Source organism: Mobula hypostoma, chromosome 16, assembly GCF_963921235.1.
Source record: "Mobula hypostoma chromosome 16, sMobHyp1.1, whole genome shotgun sequence".
In the NCBI taxonomy this organism is placed as follows: domain Eukaryota; kingdom Metazoa; phylum Chordata; class Chondrichthyes; order Myliobatiformes; family Myliobatidae; genus Mobula; species Mobula hypostoma.
Window position 1 is genome coordinate 22252499 of NC_086112.1, and position 21571 is coordinate 22274069.

At 41.4% G+C, this 21571-nt stretch overlaps 1 protein-coding gene across 2 annotated transcripts in view; it reads left to right on the top strand.

Moving 5' to 3' along the window:
• Positions 1 to 21571, top strand: part of fer (fer (fps/fes related) tyrosine kinase) — a 141353-nt gene that overhangs the window by 12160 nt on the left and 107622 nt on the right. The window contains exon 1 of one of the 2 annotated variants that reach the window (XM_063068627.1): positions 11969 to 12137. The exons of the other annotated variant lie outside the window; for it this stretch is intronic. The gene's annotated coding sequence lies outside the window, so the exon portion shown is untranslated. Of the gene's footprint in view, positions 1 to 11968; positions 12138 to 21571 lie in introns of those variants that run through there. 2 annotated transcript variants of the gene reach the window in all.

Below are 21571 nucleotides of genomic sequence, written 5' to 3' on the forward strand. Positions count from 1 at the left end.
TCTTGCTGATGTTGAGGGATAGGTTATTGTCTTCGCACCATGCCACCAGGTTCTTAATTTCCTCTCTGTACTCAAACTCATCATTACCCGAGATATGGCCTACAATTGTTGTGTCATCAGCAAACTTATATATTGAGTTTGATGGAAACTTGGCTACACAATCATAGGTGTACAGTGAGTACAGCAGGGGGCTTAGTACACAGCCTGTGGGCACCGGTGCTCAGAGTGATTGTAGAGGAGAGCTTGTCCCCTATTTTTACAGCCTGGGTCCTGTCTGTGAGGAAATTGAAGATCCAGCTGCAGATCTGAGTGCTAAGGCCCAGGTTCCGGAGCTTAGGAATCAGTTTACTTGGAATGATGGTGTTAAAGGCAGAGCTGTAGTCAATGAAAAGGAGCCTTACGCATGCGTCTTTATTCTCCAGGTGTTCTAAGGAGGAATGTAGGGCCAGAGAGATGGCATCTGCCGTTGACCTGTTATTTATTGACTACACTCTGCTTTTAGTACTATAATTCCAAGCAAACTCCTCCCCAAATGCCAAGAATTGTGACTGAACACCTCCCTTTGCAAGTGGGTCCTTTACTTTCTGACCAACCAATTGCAGTCAGTAAGGATAAGCAGCAACACCTCTGCCACGATCACCATCAGCACTGGTACCCCATGAGGTCGTCACCTCAGCTCCCTATTTTGTTCCCTGTGCACTCATCTCTGTGTGGCCAGATTCTGCACTAACTTCATCTATGTGCTTGCAGATGATACCACTGTAGCGGGCTAAACCTGAGTCAAACAAAGAGCTAGTAAGAGATTTGAAAGTGGGAGGGGGAGGGGAGATCCGAAATGATAGGAGAAGACAGGAGGGGGAGGGATGGAGCTAGGAGCTGGAAAGTTCATCGGCAAAAGGGATATAAGGCTGGAGAAGGGAGAAGATCATGGGACGGGAGGCCTAGGGGGAAAGAAAGGGGGAGGGGAGCACCAGAGGAAGATATAGTGAGAGGGACAGAGGGAGAAAAAGAGAGAAAAAGAAAGGGGGGGATAAATAAATACTAAATAAATAAATAAACAAACAAACAAACTAATAAGGGATGGGATAAGAAGGGGAGGAGGGGCATTAACGGAAGTTAGAGAAGTCAATGTTCATGCCACCAGGTTGGAGTATACCCAGACGGAATATAAGGTGTTGTTCCTCCAACCTGAGTGTCGCTCTGTCCGCCAGAGAAAGTAGGATCTCCCAGTGGCCACACATTTTAATTCCACATCCCATTCCCATTCTGATATGTCCATCCATGGCCTCCCCTACTGCCAAGATGAAGCCACACTCAGGTTGGAAGAACAACACCTTATATTCCGTCTAGGTAGCCTCCAACCTGATGGCAAATTCCCTCTCTTGGGATCCAACACCAATCTGATTTTCCCAATCTAATCTGTATTCCACCTCCTGGCTACTGTTCAGAGGCCTGATATAACTCCCATCAAGGTCTTTTTACACATGCAATTTCTTAACCCTACCCACAAGGATTCTGCATCTTCTGATCCCGTATCACCTCTTTCTAAGGATTGATTTAATTCTTTAACCAACAAAGCCACTCCAGCCCCTCTGCCTACCTGTCTGTCCTTCCGATACAATATGCATCCTTGAATGTTAAGCTCCCACCTGTGAACTTCTTTCAGCCATGACTCGCTGATGCTCGCAACGCCATACCTCCCACTGTCTAACTGCACTACAAGATCATCTAGCTTATTCCATAGACTGCATGCATTCATATATAAGGTCCTCTATTCATCACCTTTTTTGATTTTTGCCCCATGTTACGCTTCAATTCATCCCATTGATTGCAATTTTGCCTCATCATCTGCCTGTTCTTCCTTGCAGTCTCGCTGTACACCACATCTACTTGTATTCCAACTGCTCTGTCTTCGCCCGATCATTCTGGTTCTCATCTCCCTCAGCCATACATTCATTTTCCAAATCATCATATTCTTACCCTCACTGGTGCATGGCCCAGGCAGCAATCCAGAGATGACTAGTTTACTTCCTCAAGATGCTAAGGATCTTTGGTTTATCTCCATTGACATTCACCAGTTTTTATAGAAGCACCGTGATGGTAAGATGGCAGCACGTTCCATTGCATCGGCTTCTATGGGGTGAAGCAAAGGTGTTATTGTCCTTTATAATTTTTTTTTACGATTACAAGATCCTGTTGGACATTAAGAACTTAAAATTAGTGCAGATCTACCCCATCAGCGAGTTCCTTGTTGGTGGGAAAACTGCAGGAGCTGGACTTGGGGCAGATTGTGCTATTGCCAGTATTAGCAAAGACTAGGCCCTAAGCCATGGTATCGACTGTTTACAGCCGCCGAGAAGAGAGGCGTTGGAGTCATTGCGCTCGACTGGAGTGCCAGAGATGGTGTGGTGTGGCGTCCAAGCTGGAGTCGGCGTTGCCTTCCCCTCAGCTCGGCTGAAGACAAGCTGTATTGTGGTTGACTGCAGAATTCTGCAACATTCATGGGCTCAGGGTCTTGGACTATATTTTTTTGTCTGACTGTATTTTACTGATATCTTATATGTGTTTGCTGTCTGTGTGTGACTGGGTACTGTGCTTTACACCCTGACTCTGGAGTAACACTGTTTTGTTTGGCTGTATTCATGGGCATTTATGTATGGTTGAATGATAATTAAACTTGAACTTGAATTAGAAAGCATCCTATCCAGGTGCATCATGGCTTGGTAAGGTAACTGCCCTGCCTGAGACTACAAGAAACTGTAAACAGTTGTGGGCACTGCCCAGAACTTCATAAAAAACAGCCTCCTATCCATAGATCCTTTTTTATGACTCTTGCTGCCTCTGTAAAGCAGCCAACTAAATCAAAGACCCCACCAAACAACCTGCACATTCTCCCTTTTCTCTTCTCCCATTGGCAGAAGATACAAAGACTACACCACCACGCTCGAGGATACCTTCCATTTCACTGTTGTAAGACTATTTAATGGACATCTCGTACAATAAAGTAGGCTCTTGATATCACAGCCTACCTTGTCATGGCTTCGCACCTTATTGTCTACTTACTCTGCTTGTCACTGTAACACTATATTCTGCTCTTTGTTTTGCTTTTCCCTTTTACTACTTTAATGTACTGATGTGATAAATGATTGATATGGATGGCATGCAAAACAAAGTTTTTCACTGTACCTTGGTACCTCTGACAACAATAAACCTATTTATTAAATGAAATGCTCAGGTCTCTTAACCGTTCAATATATATCCTATCTAAGGTAGATGTTTGTGTGCCTATTCAGGATTTAATGCACCCTCGTGCACAATGACATTATTTCTTCTGCAATCAGTGCAATTTTCTAATAATGCCTCCCCCCAATACTGAAGTTGATAATCTTTCACACCAGCAACATCTATATCTGGATCAATAGAATAATAAATGACAGTTGTCTTGATTCTAATTCCCTTTGGTCAGCAGATCATTGCCAATCAGATCCATTTATATAGAGAAGAGCATCAAAGACATCACCATTATTAAACATATTTCTGTGAGGGCAAATCAGAAGACATGGTTGACAGCAGAGGTCGGGGAACGGCTGAGAGATCAGGATGCTGCCTTTATATTGGGGGCATAAGAAGACTCTCAAGTCTGCAAGAGCTCAACTTTCCGTGCCATCAGGAAAGCATAACGTGATTATTCACAGAGAATTTACAGCCTTTTCTGTGACACCAGAGACATATGGCAGGGCATTCAGACCAGAATGGACTACAACAACACTGATGACTCTCTTCCTGATAGACTGAGTGTCTTTTATAGTCGGTATGATGCACATAACAATGTGCCGGCAAGAAATGTACTTTTTCCCCTTGGGGAGCAGTCACTCTTTAGCTGCAACTAATATGACCCACGTAAAGCTGTGGAGCCTGATACCTGGTTGGGTGCTGAAGGACTACGTAGCCTAGCTAATAGAGGTTCTTACAGATATCCTCAGCATCTCTCTGGAACAGTTCACTGTTGCCGCAGGCTTCAAGGCGGCCACCATCATCTCAGTGCCCAAGGGGTAGCAGCAACCTACCTCATGGACTATTGTCCAGTGACAATGACTTTAACAGCTTTGAGTGGCGGGCTATGGTTTGCATTAAATCCCATCTTCATGCTATATTGGATCCTTTCCACTTCGCTTATCATTCATATAGAACATAGAACATAGAATAGTACAGCACAGTACAGGCCCTTTGGCCCACAATGTTGTGCCGACCCTCAAACCCTGCCTTCCATATAAGCCCCCACCTTAGATTCCTCTATATACCTGTCTAGTAGTCTCTTAAACTTCACTAGTGTATCTGCCTCCACCACTGACTCAGGCAGTGCATTCCATGCACCAACCACTCTCTGAGTAAAAAACCTTCCTCTAATATCCCCCTTGAACTTCCCACCCCTTACTTTAAAGCCATGTCCTCTTGTATTGAGCAGTGGTGCCCTGGGGAAGAGGCGCTGGCTATCCACTCTATCTATTCCTCTTATTATCTTGTACACCTCTATCATGTCTCCTCTCATCCTCCTTCTCTCCAAAGAGTAAAGCCCTAGCTCCCTTAATCTCTGATCATAATGCATAATTTCTAAACCAGGCAGCATCCTGGTAAATCTCCTCTGTACCCTTTCCAATGCTTCCACATCCTTCCTACAGTGAGGTGACCAGAACTGGACACAATACTCCAAGTGTGGCCTAACCAGAGTTTTATAGAGCTGCATCATTACATTGCAACTCTAAAACTCTATCCCTTGACTTATGAAAGCTAACACCCCATAAGCTTTCTTAACTACCCTATCCACCTGTGAGGCAACTTTCAGGGATCTGTGGACATGTACCCCGAGATCCCTCTGCTCCTCCACACTACCAAGTATCCTGCCATTTACTTTATACTCTGCTTTGGAGTTTGTCCTTCCAAAGTGTACCACCTCACACTTCTCCGGGTTGAACTCCATCTGCCACTTCTCAGCCCACTTCTGCAATCTTTGACAATCCTCTACACTATCTACAACACCACCAACCTTTGTGTCATCTGCAAACTTGCCAACCCACCCTTCTACCCCCACATCCAGGTCGTTAATAAAAATCATGAAAAGTAGAGGTCCCAGAACAGATCCTTGTGGGACACCACTAGTCACAATCCTCTAATCTGAATGTACTCCCTCCACCATCACCCTCTGCCTTCTGCAGGCAAGCCAATTCTGAATCCACCTGGCCAAACTTCCCTGGATCCCATGCCTTCTAACTTTCTGAATAAGCCTACCGTGTGGAACCTTGTCAAATGCCTTACTAAAATCCATATAGATCACATCCATTGCACTACCCTCATCTATATGCCTGGTCACCTCCTCAAAGAACTCTATCAGGCTTGTTAGACACGATCTGCCCTTCACAAAGCCATGCTGACTGTCCCTGATCAGACCATGATTCTCTAAATGCCTATAGATCCTATCTCTAAGAATCTTTTCCAACAGCTTTCCCAGCACAGACAGAAGGCTCACTGGTCTATAATTACCCGGACTATCTCTACTACCTTTTTTGAACAAGGGAACAACATTTGCCTCCCTCCAATCCTCCGGTACCATTCCCGTGGACAATGAGGACATAAAGATCCTAGACAGAGGCTCAGCAATCTCTTCTCTCGCCTCGTGGAGATTCCTGGGGAATATTCCGTCAGGCCCCAGGGACTTATCTGTCCTAATGTACTTTAGCAACTCCAACACCTCCTGTTCCTTAATATCAGCATGCTCCAGGACATCAACCTCACTCATATTGTCCTCACCATCATCAAGTTCCCTCTCATTGGTGAATACCGAAGAGAAGTATTCATTGAGGACCTCGCTCACTTCCACAGCCTCCAGGCACATCTTCCCACCTTTATCTCTAATCGGTCCTACCTTCACTCCTGTCATCCTTTTTTTCTTCACATAATTGAAGAATGCCTTGGGGTTTTCCTTTACCCTACTCACCAAGGCCTTCTCATGCCCCCTTCTTGCTCTTCTCAGCCCCTTCTTAAGCTCCTTTCTTGCTTCCCTATATTCCTCAATAGACCCAGCTGATCCTTGCTTCCTAAACCTCATGTATGCTGCCTTCTTCCTCCTGACTAGATTTTCCACCTCACTTGTCACCCATGGTTCCTTCACCCTACTATTCTTTATCTTCCTCACCGGGACAAATTTATCCCTTACATCCCGCAAAAGATCTCTAAACATCGACCACATGTCCATAGTACATTTCCCTGCAAAAACATCATCCCAATTCACACCCGCAAGTTCTAGCCTTATAGCCTCATAATTTGCCTTTCCCCAATTAAAAATTTTCCTGTCCTCTTTGATTCTATCCTTTTCCATGATAATTATAAAGGCCAGGGAGTGGTGGTCACTGTCCCCCAGATGCTCACCCACTGAGAGATCTGTGACCTGACCCGGTTCATTACCTAGTACTAGATCTAGTATGGCATTCCCTCGGTCGGCCTGTCCACATACTGTGACAGGAATATCAATCCATAGCCTCTGCACTTTATTCCTCTTCTCCCATTTGATAAAATCCCAATAAGCTTGCTGAAAAGTTGTTTCTGATTGAATGTTACAATGACATGGAAGGAAATTTTATCTTTCTTTCTACGTTGGCTTTGTCTGTAATTTCACAATCTCAATGTGCTGATAAATATAATTAACTTAAAAAAGGCTCTGTTGGCAGTTAGGCTGAAGCAGCAGCATAAGAAATAATTTAACCACGTTGAAACTGGTAGTATTGGTTTATTATTGTAACACGTTCTGAAGTACAGTGAGAAGCAGGTCTTGCATCATCCTGTCAATGCAGATCAGATCGTTACACAGTGCTTTGAGACAAAAACCAATAATAGAATGCAGAATAAAGTACAACAGCTACAGAGAAAGTGCAGTTTAGGTAAACAAAAAGGGGCAAGAGGCCATAATGAGGTAGATTGCAAGGTTAAGATTCTATCTTATTGTACCAGGAAATCATTCAAAAGTCTTGTACCAGTAGGATAGAAGCTGCCCTTTAGCCTGGTCATATGTGTTTTTGTTTTTTTTTATCTTCTACTTCACAGGAAAGGGGACAAGAAAGAATGTTCAGAGTGGGTGGGGTCTTTGATTATGATGGCTGGTATACTGAGGCAGTGAAAAGTATAGAGACTCCATAGAAGAGAGGCTAGGCTTAATAATGTGCTGAGCTATGCTCAATACTGTACAGTTTCTTCTGGTCATTAATAGAGCTGTTGGCTTACTATGCTATGATGCATCCAGATAAGATACTTTCTGTGCTGAATTGATAAAAATTGATAAGGGGCAATGGGGACTTGCTGAATTCCTTTAGCCTTCTGATGAAGTTGAGGCGTCACTAAGCATTCTTGGTTGTGGCATCTATATCGTTGGACCAGGACAGGCTTTTGGTGATGTTCACTTTGTAGAACTTAAAACTCTCAACCTCAACACCGTTGATGTAAACTGAGCATATCCACTGTTCCCTTTCCTGAAGTCAATGACCAGCACCTTTTAGTTTAATTTGATTCATAAAAATTTTCCAATAACAACTTTTCTACAATACTTACCATCTTGCATTGGTTTTATTCTTTTATCCATTTCTATTACCACTGCATGCTCTTAGACCGAACTCGTGCCTCAGCAAGGACCTGGACCCATTGCAATTTGCCTATTGCCACAACGGTAGATGCAATCTCAATGGCTCTTCACAAGACTTTAGACCACCTGGACAACACAAACACCTATGTCAGGATGCTGTTCATCGACTATAGCTCAGCATTTAATACCATCATTCCCACAATCCTGATTGAGAAATTGCAGAACCTGGGCCTCTGTACCCGCCTCTGCAATTGGATCCTCAACTTCCTAACCGGAAGACCAAAATCTGTGCGGATTGGTGATAACACCTCCTCCTTGCTGATATCTCAGGGGTGTGTACTTAGCCCACTGCTCTACTGTTTGTATACCCATGACTGCATGGCTAGGCATAGATCAAATATCATCTATAAATTTGCTGATGATTCAACTATTGTTGGCAGAATCTCAGATGGAGACAAGAGGGTGTACAGGAGTAAGATATGCAACAACTAGTGGAGTGGTATCACAGCAACAACCTTGCACTCAACATCAGTGAGATGAAAGAGCTGATTGTGGACTTCAGGAAGGGTAAGACGAAGGAACACAAACCAATCCTCATAGAGGGATCAGAAGTGGAGAGAGTGAGCAGTTTCAAGTTCCTGGGTGTCAAGATCTCTGAGGATCTAACTTGGTCCCAACATATCGATGCAGTTATAAAGAAGACAAGACTGTGGCTATACTTCATTAGGAGTTTGAAGAGATTTGGTATGTCAATAAATACACTCAAAAACTTCTATAGATGTACTGTGAAGAGCATTCTAACAGGCTGCATTACTGTCTGGTATGGTGGGGCGGGGGGGGGGGCTACTGCATAGGACAGAAAGAAGCTGCAGAGGGTGGTAAATTTGGTCGGCTCCATCTTGGGACTAGCTTACAAAGTACCCAGAGCATCTTCAAGGAGCGGTGTCTCACAAAGGCAACGTCCATTATTAAGGACTTCTAGCACCCAGAGCATGCCCTTTTCTCACTGTTACCATCAGGCAGGAGGTACAGAAGCCTGAAGGCACACACTCAGCAATTCAGTAACAGCTTCTTCCCCTCTGCCATCTGATTTCTAAATGGACATTAAACCCTTGGACACTACTTCACTTTTTTAATATATATTATTTCTGTTTTTTTTGCACGATTTTAAAACTATTCAATATACGTAGACTGTAATTGATTTACTTATTTATTTATTATTATTATATTTTGTTCTCTTCTTCTGTATTACGTATTGAACTGCTGTTGCTAGGTTAACAAATTTCACGACACATGTTGGTGATAATAAACCTCATTCTTATTATAGCAATTTTGATCCTGTCTCTCATTTTTCATTGATCTAACAGTTTTCTTTCATCATCCAATTCCTTTTCCTTTATTCAGTACCTGGCCTTTTTCAGCCTGTTTTTGACTCACTTTCAATCTTTTCAATACTCTGTGTATTGTGTTGCAGATTCGGAAGTTCTTCACAAGTCTTATTCCAGTCCCTCTACTGTACAAGGGTTGGGAGATTTTCTAAGGACATCTACAGAAAGCTTTCACCATATTTCAACATATAGAATCAGTGAGGACAGGAATATTTTAATTGGGGAAGGGCAAATTATGAGGCTATAAGGCTAGAGCTTGCGGTGTGAATTGGGATGATACTTTTGCAGGGAAATGTACTATGGACATGTGGTCGATGTTAAGGAATCTCTTGCAGGATGTTAGGGATAAATTTGTCCTGATGAGAAAGCTAAAGAATGGTAGGGTGAAGGAACCATGGGTGACAAGTGAGGTGGAAAATCTAGTCAGGTGGAAGAAGGCAGCATACATGAGGTTTAGGAAGCAAGGATCAGCTGGGTCTATTGAGGAATATAGGGAAGCAAGAAAGGAGCTTAAGAAGGGGCTGAGAAGAGCAAGAAGGGGGCATGAGAAGGCCTTGGTGAGAAGGGTAAAGGAAGACCCCAAGGCATTCTTCAATTATGTGAAGAACAAAAGGATGACAGTAGTGAAGGTGGGACCGATTAGAGATAAAGGTGGGAAGATGTGCCTGGAGGCTGTGGAAGTGAGCGAGGTCCTCAATGAATATTTCTCTTCGGTATTCACCAATGAGAGGGAACTTGATGACGGTGAGGACAATATGAGTGAGGTTGATGTTCTGAAGCATGTTGATATTAAGGGAGAGGAGGTGTTGGAGTTGTTAAAATACATTAGGACAGATAAGTCCCCAGGGCCTGATGGAATATTCCCCAGGCTACTCCACGAGGCGAGGGAAGAGATTGCTGAGCCTCTGGCTAGGATCTTTATGTCCTCGTTGTCTACGGAAATGGTACCGGAGGATTGGAGGGAGGCAAATGTTGTCCCCTTGTTCAAAAAAGGTAGTAGGGATAGTCCGTGTAATTATAGACCAGCTAGCCTTATGTCTGTGGTGGGAAAGCTGTTGGAAAAGATTTTTAGAGATAGGATCTATGGATATTTAGAGAATCATGGTCTGATCAGGGACAGTCAGCATGGCTTTGTGAAGGGCAGATCATGCCTAACAAGCCTGATAGAGTTCTTTGAGGAGGTGACCAGGGATATGGATTAGGGTAGTGCAGTGGATGTGATCTATATGGATTTTAATAAGGCATTTGACAAGGTTCCACACGGTAGGCTTATTCAGAAAGTCAGAAGGCATGGGATCCAGGGAAGTTTGGCCAGGTGAATTTGGAATTGGCTTGCCTGCAGAAAGCAGAGGGTCGTGGTGGAGGGAGTACATTCAGATTAGAGGGTTGTGACTAGTGGTGTCCCACAAGGATCGGTTCTAGGACCTCTACTTTTCATGATTTTTATTAACGACCTGGATGTGGGGGTAGAAGGGTGGGTTGGCAAGTTTGCAGACGACACAAAGGTTGGTGGTGGTGTAGATAGTGTAGAGGATTGTCAAAGATTGCAGAGAGACATTGACAGGATGCAGAAGTGGCAGATGGAGTTCAACCCGGAGAAGTGTGAGGTGGTACACTTTGGAAGGACAAACTCCAAGGCAGAGTACAAAGTAAATGGCAGGATACTTGGTAGTGTGGAGGGGCAGAGGGATATGGGGGTACATGTCCAAAGATCCCTGAAAGTTGCCTCACAGGTGGATAGGGTAGTTAAGAAAGCTTATGGGGTGTTAGCTTTCATAAGTCGAGGGATAGAGTTTAAGAGTCGCGAGGTAATGATGCAGCTCTACAAAACTCTGGTTAGGCCACACTTGGAGTACTGTGTCCAGTTCTGGTCGCCAAACTATAGGAAGGATGTGGAAGCACTGGAAAGGGTACAGAGGAGATTTACCAGGATGCTGCCTGGTTTAGGGAGTATGCATTATGATCAGAGATTAAGGGAGCTAGGGCTTTACTCTTTGGAGAGAAGGGGGATGAGGGGAGACATGATAGAGGTATACAAGATATTAAGAGGAATAGATAGAGTGGACAGCCAGCACCTCTTCCCCAGGGCACCACTGCTCAATACAAGAGGACATGGCTTTAAGGTAAGGGGTGGGAAGTTCGAGGGGGATATTAGAGGAAGGTTTATTACTCAGAGAGTGGTTGGTGCGTGGAATGCACTGCCCGAGTCAGTGGTGGAGGCAGATACACTGGTGAAATTTAAGAGACTACTGGACAGGTATATGGAGGAATTTAAGGTGGGGGGCTATATGGAAGGCAGGGTTTGAGGGTTGGCACAACATTGTGGGCCAAAGGGCCTGTGCTGTGCTGTACTATTCTATGTTCTATATCTCTTGGAGTATCACTTCATCAAACCACCTGAAAACAACAACATAATCTCTCAAAATCATTCTTCATTTCGCAGATGTGTTTTAAGAAGGCATATTTACTTTTAAGAGCTTATTTAATTTTTACCAATTATTCACGAGCCGACAAATGATCAGTTTTCCTTAAAGATGTAAGGTATGTCGCTCCTATTCTCATGTTTTAATTCCAATGAGGAATTCTTTTTCCTAACGCGCATGTTCCATTCAGAAGCCCCTGACAGCCGTGCCCACGACCAATATTTTATAGGGAGTGGCAAGGACAGTTTACAAGGGAATGCCTTTTGTTGTGCGTTATATGAAAAGTAACAGAGTTTTACAAGAAGTACATGTTAATACTACGTCAAAAAATATCATTAAAAAAAGGAGGAAAGGTCATCTGAAGCAACGGAATACTGCAAAGTGAGCTCCAGCCCTGCTCTCCAACAAACCTTGACACCCACCAGAGCATGCGCAGTAGCGTCGGCCGGGACCCTCGGCGCCTGCTCACTCCAGAAAATTTTACCGCTGGAACTCTGCCCTCTTCCCCAGCAGGCACTTGCACAGCACCGCGCATGCGCGCTGCCTGGGAACGGTTGGACCTCGACGAGCGATTATTAAAAGTTTAAAAAAAAAGTAGATCGGTTCGAACATTAATCAATGTTTCCGGTTCAGAGTCTAACCCATGGTCACTCCGTACTCCAGCGGGCCATTACTCCCCTTCGCGTTGGTGCTGATGAGGTAGGCGAATCTTGGAGGAGTGTGTGTGTGTAGAGTGACAAGACCCCGGCTCCGATTATTGCCATCTCTGGTTATCGCAGCCCCGAGCTCAGCGGCGCGACCCCGACAACCCCACATCTGGGTTTCAGTGCGACGTTTGCACGCTCCATAACTCTTGCCCGCTTCCTCCAGCCCGGCATTGTATCCTCTGAAATCAAAACAGGAAATAATGGAACAATTCGGGATAGGCAACATCCTCGGAGGGAGAAACGGCTTTTCAGTTCTTTTAAATTTCGTTAAAATATCGCGTTCTGTAATATATCGGTTATTTGTCATGACAGCAATTGACTTCTGTTTGTTTATTCGTAATCGGAGCATGCAGCTGTTTTCACTCGAATAATTTGAACAATTTTGTTGAGACGCAAATCGTCTTCAACTGTAGGTTATTAGTTCATTATTGGAGCAGATAGGCAGAGAATCAGTTTATAATATATTGATATATTTAGAGCATTACTGCACATAAACAGCTCTTAATAGTTTGCAGTATTTGCGCTTATAAAAACATAAATGAAGTACAAACGTTTGTAACTTAGTTTACCTAAAAATAAATGATGATATAGTAACTGTTTTGTTTTAGACCATGAGACCATCAGATATAGGAGCAGAATTAGGCTATTCGGCCCAAGGAGAGTCTGTTACGCTATTCGATCATGGCTCACTTATTTTCCTCCTTAACCCCATTCTGCCCGGTAACCTTTTGCGAATCGAGAATCTTGTAGTTACAACCATCAGACCCCCTGAACCACCGTAGATAATTTCACTCAGCTCAACGCTGAACTGATTCCATAGCTTACAAACTCACTTTCAAGTACTCTACAGCTCTACAACTCTAATTTACTAACTTTTTTATTATTTGCATGATTTGACCTCTTTTGCATATTGGTTGTTTGTCAGTCTTTGTTATTTGTTTTTTCCTGTAAATGCCTGCAAGGAAATGAATCTCATGATTGTATATGGTGATAAATATGTACTTTGATGATAAGTTTACTTTGAATCTCCACTTTAAATATACCAAATTCCTTGGCTTCCACAGCTGTGGCAATGAATTCCACAGATAAACCATCCTTTTGCTAAATAAATTTCTCTTCAGTTCTGTTCAAAAGGGATGTCCATCAATTCTGAAATTGTGCCCTCTGGTCCCAAACTCTCCCACTATGAAAACATCTTCTCACGTTCACTCTATCCAGTGCTTTCAGTATTCAGTAAGTTACAATTCGACCTCCCCCCACCCTTCTACCTTTCTTCTAAACCAGTAAGCACAGACCCAGAGTCATCAAATGCTCCTCACACATTAACCCTTTCATTCCCGGGATCATTCTCATAAACCTCCTTTGGACTCTGTCTAATTCCTTCCTGAGATACGTGAGCAGTTTTGGGTTCCAATACTCTAAATGTGGTCTGATCAATCCTTATAAAGCCTCAACCTTATATCCCAGCATTTATGCTGAATCTTGAAATGATTGCCAATATCGCTTGCCTTCAACCTGTAATCTATTGCTATCTGAGCTTGCCATAAGAATCAAAACTGACTCAACCTGCAAGTTAACCCGTGGGGAATCCTGCATGATGACTCCTATATTGCTTTGCATCTCCAATTTCTGAAAATTTGCTCATGTTTAGAAAAGTCTATGCCTTATTTATTCAACCCATATACTTCCCTACTCTGTCACTTCTCTGCCCATTATCCAAATCTGTCCAAATCCTTCTGCAAACTAACTACTTCCTTAACACTGCCTGCCCCTCCACCTATCTTTGTATCATCTGCAAATTTGGTCACGAACCCATTAGCTCTGGCACTGAGATCATTAACATATAATGCAAAAAGCAGTGGACCCACCATTGACTCCTGTGGAACACCACTAGTCACTGCAGTCAACCAGAAAAGGCCCCCTTTATTCCCACACTTTGCTTCCTGCCAGTCAGCCAATCTTCTATCTATGCTAGTATATTTCCTGTAATATCATGGGCTCTTATCTTGTTAAGCAGCCTCATGTGCAGCACCTTGACAAAGGCCTTCTGAAAATCCAAGTAAACAATAGCCACTGACTCTCTTTTGTCTATCCTGCCTGTTATTTCCTCAAAGAATTCCAACAGATTTTTTAGTCAAGATTTTCCCCTAAGGAAACCATGCTGACTTTGGCCTACTTATTTCATCATGTACCTCCAAGTACCCTGAAACCTTCATCCTTAATAATGGACTCTAATTTTGCTGCTTTTTGAACATTTTATTGAAAAAGAGATGCCATTTTGCCTCAAGGGAACTATTGCAAAAGTGGGACTGGTTTTATCCACAGTTGCTACTGATAGAATATTTTAACAATGGATCAGGTTTATTTTATTTTAAAATAACTAGAGTAATATTGTTTGTACCTCTAACTTTAAGGTACTTCTCCAATTCTCCTTTTCTCTTATTCAAACCACTTTGATAACAATAATTGAAAGCAGATGTAATCTGCAGCATTTGAAAGAAAATTTGTGGATTTCAAATGGATTTTATGTATTATTTTAAGATAACATACCTTAACAAAATCACATGTTGCCAGCATTTTTATTCTAAATTACAGTGTTTGTATGACTTTTTAAAATTGTGCATACTTGAAGTAGTGCATTTTTTCTGATATTTCTTAACCCTTGCAATAAGCCAATTCTCAAACTGCTGTAAGTTCTGTAGTTTCACTATTAATAGAATAAAGTTACTGTCTGAGTCTTCGCCACTTTAAAATGTAGCTTTTTATAGAGATGTACAGCACAGAAGATGGCCCCTCAGCTCACCACATCCATGCTGACCTCATCCCATTTGCCTATATTAGGACTGTATCCCTCTGTGCTTTGCCTATTTAACTGTGGGTGAAAATGCCTCTTTCGCATAGTACGTGTTTCTGATTTCGCTACCTCCTCTGTCAGCAGTTTCCGGCTAACACCACTCTGAGTTTAAGAAAAATCTTGAATCCTCTTTAAAATTCTTCTCCCTCACTTTAAACATATGCCCCCTTGCTTTTGACATGCCCTTCATGAGAAATGATTTTAACTATAATCTATATGTATGCCTGTCATAATCTTGTATATTTCTATCTGGTCACTTTAGATACCTCCATTGCATGGAAAACAAGCCAAGCTTATTCATTCTCTCTCCATAACTGAAGTGCGCCAATTCAGGAAACTTGCTGGTGAATCTTCTCTGCACTCTCTCCAGCACAGTCATATCCTTATACAGCCTAGCATTCAACAGGAATTCTGCAGATGCTGGAAATTCAAGCAACACACATCAAAGTTGCTGGTGAATGCAGCAGGCCAGGCAGCATCTCTAGGAAGAGGTACAGTCGACGTTTCAGGCCGAGACCCTTCGTCAGTCCTGAAGGGTCTTGGCTTGAAATGTCGTCTGTACTTCTTCCTAGAGATGCTGCCTGGCCTGCTGCGTTCACCAGCAACTTTGATGTGTGTTACAGCCTAGCATTGTCTTTTTTTATTTCTGATTTCCAATGTGCAATGTTTCACTTTTGGTTTTAGAGCCTGTACTATTCTTAAATTTCAGTTGAAGATGTGCACTGAAATTCAGTTTTCCAGTTTTTAAAAAAATATTCTCTGGTTTGAAAATGCAAACCAAACCTTCTTTGCAGAAATGCTGTTCTGTAGCCTGATAATTAGAGTAATGGAGCAATAAACCATAAGCACTGACGAATAATCCAGAGGCACAAGGAGAACTTTCACCATATCTTGAACTACCTGTATTTGTAGTAAAAGACTACTATCTGGGATGTAAATCATTTCATTTCTGGATTGTCATAAAAATCCACCAGGATTGCTGATAACCTTTGGGTAAGGAAAACTGCCATCTTTGTTGAGTCTTGTTCACGTATGACCCACAGCAGTGTGATTGACACATTACTGCAACCAACTCAGTTGAAAGGAATTTGGAGCTAGTCATAAATACTGGTTTTGACAGCAAGATCCAGTGACTAGGGAAAATGTAAATAGATGCCTTGGGAAATATTTGAGAACTGTAGGGAGATTTATTTGATAATTGTCAAGCTTTCACTGATTTTATAGTGTGTGGAAAAGGTACCGTTCGCCTCCCTCAACAAACTGCTTTTGGAACCTAGAATAGTATGGGAATACACAGGAACACTATCTGTGCTTGCCATAAAAATCATAACAAATCCCATCTGCCTGCACAAATTCTCTGTTCCCTGCCTGTTCTTGTGCCTTTCAAAGTTCCAAGTAAATATATTATCAAAGTACATACACGTCACCATATACGACCCTGAGATTCATTATTTTGTGGGCAAACTCAATAAATCCGTGATAGAATTATGACTGTAATAGAATCAATGAAGACCACACCAACTTGGGTGTCCAACCAGTGTGCAAAAGTTTCCCATTATATTTTAAAAATTAGTATCATATCTGCCTCCACCACTTTCCAGGCACCTACCACTCTCTCTGCTTTGGAAATAAAAGCATCTTGCCTTTTACATCTCTTTTAAACTTGCCCCCTCTCACTTTAAAACTCTGACCTCTAGCATTTGACATTTCTGCTCAGTGAGGGAAAAACTCAGACCACCAATCCTATTTCTGCCTCTCAAAATTTGCTTGCGACACTCCAGAGAATTTGTATTGTGTCATCATGTAGAAGAACATCCACGGAGACAAAAGAGACTGCTGATACAGGGAAATGGAGCAGCAAACAAACTGCTGAAAGTACTCAGTGACTCAGGCAGTATTGGTGGAGGGGAATGGACAGTCAGTGCTTCCAAACATCCGAGGATTCAGTACAGAGGAAAGATTGAAGAAAGGGGGACAGAAGAATTTGTTTTGTTGGACCTGATTTTGTTGTTTGATTTTGTTAAGAGTGAGAGTTTGAGTTAGAGGAATTTATTTAATGAAATAGTGTATGTCTGCAAGGAAAGTGATAATGAGTAAGGAAATATTCATGTAGTGTTGGTGAAAAATTTTGAAATTTGCTTAGTTCAGCCAGTCAATTCTGGTGGTAGCAAAAGCATTCTCACTGATTTCAACAAATATTGGTTGAGTACTTTTGTTATAAATGTTCTGAATGTTATTTGCTTGCTTTTTAGTTTACATGATTTGTTTCTTTTTTTTGTACATTGGGTGTTTGATGGTCTTTGTAATGGGTTCTATTGGGTTTCTTTGTTTTGGGGTTGTCTGTAAAGAGAGGAATCTAAAGGTTGTATGTGGTATAAATACTTTGATAATAAATGTACTTTGAACTTCTGAACTTCTAAATATTTCAAAATTTGTAGTTGGAATCTCAACTTCTGATCAAATGGGGCATTGTTACTTCCAAACTATCAACTGAGCTATCCATCATGTCTCAATGTTGCCATGAATGGAGACAAAATAGGTGACAACTATGGAAGTTAATTTAAGGCATAAAGCTGGTGGCTTTGATGGTGGTGTTTAATTGAATGAAATGGTGACTCATTCATGACTGGATATTTCCACAAACTGTTTTAACGTTAGAGATGGATGTGGGTTCCAAATAGGTGTGGAAAAATTACAGCTAGTTATTGTTAAAAGCCTGTCCTTTGTCTTTGCTAGTACCAAAGGAAATGTGAATCAGAATGTATAAATTTGCAAAGGTAGACTCTTGCAAGATTGCAATGGCAAAGATAAAGTACTTGTAGAAGTATTCAGCCCCCAACCCTTTGTTCACATAAATAAGTACTACAACCAGGGATTTTGATCAATTTAACTGAGCTTTTTTTTTTATCTGTGATTTACATGTTTCTTTTTTTCACAGTAAGCCTAAAAGAAAACAGGGAAAATTGTAAAGCATGAAAAACTAAACATTCAGAAACTGAAATGTCAGCAGTGAAAGAGTATTCATCTCCTTTTGCTCAAAGACCTCTCACAACTATTACAGCCAGTGATCTTTTTGGATAAGTCTCTTTGAGCTTTGCACATGAAGAATGTGCAAAGCTCAAAGAGACTTATCCAAAAATCTTGATGAAGCAAGATTTGCCCATTCTTCCTTATAAAATTGCTTAAGTTAGTTGGAGAACATCAGTAGACTGTAACCTTGTGCTCTTGCCAGAGATATTCAATCGCATTAAGTCAGGACTGTGACTGGGCCACTCAAGGGCATCAATTCTCCTCATTTGAACCCACTCTGTAGTTGCTCTGGCAGTGTGCTTTGGGTTGTTGTCCTGCTGAAAGAAGATCTTCCTCGCTAGTTTAAGCTTTCTGGCTGAAGCTAGCATGTTTTCATCCAGGTTCTCTCTCTATTTAGCAGCATTCATCTTCCAATCAATCACAAGATCACAAGACAAAGGAGCAGAAGTAGGCCATTCGGCCCATCGAGTTTGCTCCGCAGCTCCCCCATGAGCTAAACTATTCACCCATCTAGTTCCAATTTCCGGCTTTTTCCCCATATCCCTTGATACCCTGACTAATTAAATACCTGTCAATCTCCTCCTTAAACACCCTCAATGATCGGGCCTCCACAGCTGTATGTGGCAACGAATTCCACAAATCCACGACCCTCTGGCTAAAAAAATTTCTCCTCATCTCTGTTTTAACTGGGTACCCTCTAATTCTAAGACTTTGGCCTCTTGTCCTGGACTCACCCACCAAGGGAAATAACCTTTCTAGATCTACTGATTTCAAAATGATTTGAAATCATCAATCCTAACCATATTTTCAGTCCCTGCTGTTAAAAAGCATCTCTATAGCATTATGCATTCTCCACCACATTTCACAGTAGGGATGGTGTTACCTGGCTGATGCGTAGTATTAGATTGATGAAACATGTACCATTTAGTGTTGGGGCCACAAAGTTCTACTTTAGTCTGATCCGATCACAAGACATTCTTCCACATCTTTACAGTATCTTCTAAGTGACACTTTGCAAAATCTTAATGGTAAGGCTATGTTTTTTTTTAGCTAAGGCTTCTTCCTTGCCACTTTTTCACAAATACCCTTTATGTGCAAGGCCCTAGAGTTTGTGGAGCCATGAACTTCATCTCTAGTTGCAGCCACTGACTTCTACAACTCACTCAGTGGCTGTTAGCATCACAGTAGCTTTTCTTACAAGTGCTATTCTTCTCCGGAGACTAAGTTTAAAGGGACAACTTGACCTCGGCAGTGTGGCTATGATTTCATAATTCTTTCCACTTTTTCAAGAATAGATCTAAATGCTCTGGTGTTGAAGATTGTGAGGTAATCACATTGAAAATGAAATTCTTAGAGTGCTTGATGACATGCTGAGAATCTGCTTTCCTTGGCAAGGCATTTGAGAACTGGAGATCATAGCCTTAGGATGATGATGCAATCATTTCGCATTAACATGGGAGGAAATGTCTTCAGTCAGGACAATACATTCTCAGTTTTCTACCTGGATAGGTGATGAATGCATACTTGATTATTATGTTCAAAAGAATGATCTTTTTGGAAACTGTGGTGGCTCACATGGATAAAATGGAACAGATGAACATATATAGCAATGATCTTAATGCACAGCAAAGCAGTTTTGCTGGAATGCAATTTTCACATTTTTGTTTCATATTTCTTCAATCAACTCTTGTCTACGTGCTTTGCTAGTTCAGAATATGGTCTCATTAGAAGGGATTTTATTTTCCTATCTCAGCTGAACTATTTCTAGTAACATCACTGAGGAGAAATAAATTCTGTATTTTACTAATTGTGAATTGGTTATCTTGTTATATGTCTGACGATGTGTGCCACCTTCTGTTGCATTTAAACCCATTGAATTTGGACATTTTAAATATTTTTATGATATTCCAATTAGACATGCAGTTCTGAATATTTGGTTGTCAGTTTTAGATCAAGAAAAAATAGATTCAGTGTGATCCCTTGTGTCAATGTGTTTGTGTTTCTGATAATGTTTTGACAGAGGAAACCATCAGTTGCACCAATCATTATCATCAGCATTATTATCTTAACCAAAACCAAATTTAAAACCTGAATTTAATAAATAATATACTTTATTTAAGAGGGATAACTGAGAAAAGGAGGTTACAATCTGAATTTTGATTCTTTGAAATTTGAAGGATCGGTGTTAAAATTTTCAATTCTATTACTCTTACCATTTCGGGATGGACCTCACATCTTCACATTTACTGATGCTGCTTGACTTGCTAAGTTCTGCCAGCATTTTGTGTATGTTGCTCAAGATTTCCTGCAACTACAGAATATCTTGTGTTTATCTGTCAACTGCCCGCAGAATACAAGCCTCCAACCTTCAGTGTCTCGCCTGGTCTTGTGTGATTCTTCTCCATTTTCTCTGATTCTGTTATCTGTCTGCATACCTTTTACACAATTTTATTGTCATAAACCAGCTTATTTAGCTTTTCTGGTATTTGATGTGGAGTCATTTTTTGATATTTTGTATGTCAGTATTTTAATCTTCAATTACTACACAATTTTTGCTGTCATTTTTTGAAATTTCTTCCTCATCCAAGTTGTTTTTACTGCTTGCCTTTCAAAAGGTTTCACATATTTAGATTTGCTGTGCTCCACATTTCTGCCATTTCAAAAGTTGAAATTGTCTCCCTTAATAAACAGTCTTTTGCAGCAGCCCATGTCATTAATTCCTTTTAGGACATGAAGTTATTTGTGATTCATATTTCAGATTTCAGGAGATGAGTTCAATAGCAAAAAATTGCCAATAATGTTACATTTGATGAGAGAAGACTTAAGTAAAAGTGGAAAGGGCTAATAGGATAGGCTTTTCTGGCAAGCCCTTTCCTCACCTGGATGTGAGGAAAAAAACTTCTTGTCAAAGTGTTGTGATCTGTGTAAGTAACTTCTGGTTAAAATAATACCTTGATGCATTAGAGAGTTTAGTTTATTTTCTTTAATTTAGTGATTACAGAATTTGAGCTGGTTGCATTTACGCTATGTGTGCTAGCCTTTCTAACCTCCTTGCTCTGTCTGTTGCCCAGAGCATGTCAGTCAGTCCTGAATAAAAACATGTTTGGAAACATTTCCTGTGTAACTTGCAATTATCTGCATTGTATTTTTATTCTGCCAGTAACCTATTTTAAAGATGGTTATGAATTCCTTTCAGAAGCTCCAAGTGGCTTTCTGCCCTTTTGAGTCCATGGACTTGAAGGTTCACAACACCTCACCAAATGCTTCTCATCCACTTGGAGCAATAATAGACCAAGGATTTCAGGAGTCCTTGACTATCTGTTTATTTTTCCAAGGAGCTTTGAAAATATTCTTGAATTGCATTTGTGTTTGCATGAGCTCAGAAGAAACTGTTCCATCTTGGGAGGATTCTTCAGGCATTTAATTGGCGTGGCAAAGGAGCTGATTCTACATAAATAGTCCCAATATTCAGGATATTAACCTGGAAGAAGGCACTGGCATTGCTCTGTTTATCCTAGCAATGGATGTTAGTGGGCATTGTA